Source organism: Paramisgurnus dabryanus, chromosome 24, assembly GCF_030506205.2.
Source record: "Paramisgurnus dabryanus chromosome 24, PD_genome_1.1, whole genome shotgun sequence".
In the NCBI taxonomy this organism is placed as follows: Eukaryota; Metazoa; Chordata; class Actinopteri; order Cypriniformes; family Cobitidae; genus Paramisgurnus; species Paramisgurnus dabryanus.
The window spans coordinates 8,679,881-8,683,677 of NC_133360.1; the positions used below are offsets into that span (position 1 = coordinate 8,679,881).

The following is a 3,797-nucleotide window of genomic DNA, read 5'->3' on the forward strand; positions in this document are numbered from 1 at the left end:
CCTTCTTGTTTGACTCCCTCACCACAATTTGCGAACAAAAGGTTAAACATCCACTTGAACAATATTTGTTTGTACTTCGTTTGTTTATACGTCAAATTCACGAAGAAAACACAAAATATCTGTTTGCTTTTAGTTTGATGCATCACCACAATTTGCAAACAAAAGTTTAAACATCCACTTGTTTGTTTGTACTTCGCTTGTTTGTTCATCGCAATTCTCGAGTAAAACGTGTTAAATAATGTTTGTTTGACTCGTCACCATTTTCCACGAACAAAATGCTAAACATCACTTTAACGAAAGTGGTTTGTACATTTTCTAACTTTCAACCACAACTGTATGTTTCGCCAAGGATAAATAAAGGTCTGTTGACAATTTCCACACTTCAGTTTCACAAAGGGACACTTGTTATATGCTCCTAATGTGTTATATTGTTTGAGGATGCACTCAGAGGGAGAGACGGTCAATCCGATGTACATTTATTATCATGTGTGTCTACAGAGGCGGCCCCATCCGGTTTATCTGTCTGGGTTCGAAACACACGCGCTGGGCTTAATGTGTGTTGATGGAGGCAGGTTAGGACCCCAAAACGTGTGCGTGTGTGCCATGCATGTCGAGAGGGGAGGAGGTTGTGGGTCTGTTTGTGAATTACCCTCAGGTGAAGAGCTCTCTCTCTCCTTGTGTGTGTGTGCATGTGACATAAATTTCACAAAAATGCTTAGTATGACAATGATTTTAGCCTTCGGAAAATGTCACTGTTCAGCTCTCTTTCCCTTAGCACTGCGCTGTATGTGTGTGTGTTGCAGGGGAGTGAAACAGGCTTGTGGCAATTTTGTGACACAAATATACACCTGCCAACACATGGACAAAGCAGGTGACCGAGCAAAATAACACCACAGTATGTATCCTCTGCATACTGTATGCAAAATGAATGATATGTTATGCAGTGTATTATATATTTTTTTACTATCGGCATCGCCTAACATATGCAAATTACATCCTCTTAAAATTCTCCCTCTTTCTCTTTCATGCCCCCCTGTCATACTGTATATCTGTTCTGTTCCACACTGCAAAGACTATTGATATTAAATACTCTTTCCTTTTCACCATAATTAAGGCAGCGATAAGAACAAAGGCTTTGGGATGGGAGGAGGGTGTGCCTCAGGACAGAGAGGGGTTTTCTGGGTCCCCTGCTGAACTGAAAACCCCTGGAGCTGCTGCCACCCACTGCTCCGCACGAATTAAACTGACAGCAGCTTTTTACACAGAAAATATAAAAGTCCTGACTGTGGGAGAAGAGTGCTGTGTGAACTTATTTGGTTTGCAAGGACATAAATGAGACAAATCATTTGGTGTGTCCATAAATGCATTTGTTTATGGATATATTGGACTTTATTTGGTTCAATACCCACGTGACAAAAAACTAGTTACTTTAGTATTTACTATAGTAATGTGTAGTATACTGTAGTAATTACTACATTTTGTTAATGTATACTATAGTGTTACATAGCATGAGCTGTTAATGATAAACTACTGAATAGCATAATAATTAGTAATATTTACTATAGTAAACTGTATTGTACTGTAGTATTATATATGTATGGTAATTTAATGTATGCGATAGTATTACATATTTATAACTGTAGTAAATTGATAAACTTCAGTAAATACTGTACACTTCAATATTTGCTATAGTTAATTGTTATATACTCAAGTACATATAATTATTACTACACGTTAATGTGTACTATGGTATTACATATAGTATTCATTATATGTTATACTACTATAGTATGAACTGTGTGAATTCATGAACTGTAGGCTACTAAATACCATAGTTAATTTGAGTATTTACTGTAGTAAACGCTAGTAACCTGTAGTAAAGTATAGTAATTTAATGTATGCTATAGTATCCTTTAGTAATAAATTGATAAACTGCAGTAAATACTGTATACTTCAATATTTATTATAGTAAACTGTAATATACTGTAGTATTTTATAGTAAATTTTTAGTATTTACTGTAGTAAACGCTAGTTACCTGTAGTAAAGTATAGTAATTTAATGTATGCTATAGTATCCTTTAGTAATAAATTGATAAACAGCAGTAAATACTGTATACTTCAATATTTACTATAGTAAACTGTAATATACTGTAGTATCTTATTTTATATTAATTTAATGTATGCTATAGTATTCTTTAGTAATAACTGTAGTGAACTGATAAACTGCAGTAAATACTGTATACTTCAATATTTTTTATAGTAAACTGATAAACAGCAGTAAATACTGTATACTTCAATATTTATTATAGTAAACTGTAATATACTGTAGTATTTTATAGTAAATTTGAGTATTTACTGTAGTAAACGCTAGTTCCCTTTAGTAAAGTATAGTAATTTAATGTATGCTATAGTATCCTTTAGTAATAAATTGATAAACAGCAGTAAATACTGTATACTTCAATATTTATTATAGTAAACTGTAATATACTGTAGTATTTTATAGTAAATTTGAGTATTTACTGTAGTAAACGCTAGTTCCCATTAGTAAAGTATAGTAATTTAATGTATGCTATAGTATCCTTTAGTAATAAATTGATAAACGGCAGTAAATACTGTATACTTCAATATTTATTATAGTAAACTGTAATATACTGTAGTATTTTATAGTAAATTTTTAGTATTTACTGTAGTAAACGCTAGTTACCTGTAGTAAAGTATAGTAATTTAATGTATGCTATAGTATCCTTTAGTAATAAATTGATAAACAGCATTAAATACTGTATACTTCAATATTTACTATAGTAAACTGTAATATACTGTAGTATCTTATTTTATATTAATTTAATGTATGCTATAGTATTCTTTAGTAATAACTGTAGTGAACTGATAAACTGCAGTAAATACTGTATACTTCAATATTTTTTATAGTAAACTGATAAACAGCAGTAAATACTGTATACTTCAATATTTATTATAGTAAACTGTAATATACTGTAGTATTTTATAGTAAATTTGAGTATTTACTGTAGTAAACGCTAGTTCCCTTTAGTAAAGTATAGTAATTTAATGTATGCTATAGTATCCTTTAGTAATAAATTGATAAACGGCAGTAAATACTGTATACTTCAATATTTATTATAGTAAACTGTAATATACTGTAGTATTTTATAGTAAATTTTTAGTATTTACTGTAGTAAACGCTAGTTACCTGTAGTAAAGTATAGTAATTTAATGTATGCTATAGTATCCTTTAGTAATAAATTGATAAACAGCATTAAATACTGTATACTTCAATATTTACTATAGTAAACTGTAATATACTGTAGTATCTTATTTTATATTAATTTAATGTATGCTATAGTATTCTTTAGTAATAACTGTAGTGAACTGATAAACTGCAGTAAATACTGTATACTTCAATATTTTTTATAGTAAACTGATAAACAGCAGTAAATACTGTATACTTCAATATTTATTATAGTAAACTGTAATATACTGTAGTATTTTATAGTAAATTTGAGTATTTACTGTAGTAAACGCTAGTTCCCTTTAGTAAAGTATAGTAATTTAATGTATGCTATAGTATCCTTTAGTAATAAATTGATAAACAGCAGTAAATACTGTATACTTCAATATTTATTATAGTAAACTGTAATATACTGTAGTATTTTATAGTAAATTTTTAGTATTTACTGTAGTAAACGCTAGTTACCTGTAGTAAAGTATAGTAATTTAATGTATGCTATAGTATCCTTTAGTAATAAATTGATAAACAGCATTAAATACTGTATACTTCA

At 29.7% G+C, this 3,797-nt stretch overlaps 1 long non-coding RNA gene across 2 annotated transcripts; it reads left to right on the plus strand.

Moving 5' to 3' along the window:
• Positions 1–505: 505 nt before the first annotated feature.
• On the plus strand, positions 506–1,320 carry LOC135721484 (uncharacterized). Of its 2 annotated transcripts, none has more exons than XR_010521498.1 (3): positions 506–655; positions 804–895; positions 1,115–1,320. It is a non-coding gene; the product is annotated as an uncharacterized lncRNA (long non-coding RNA). The 2 variants fall into 2 exon arrangements; XR_012335910.1 differs by having other exon boundaries at positions 804–871.
• The last annotated feature ends 2,477 nt before the right edge of the window (positions 1,321–3,797 follow it).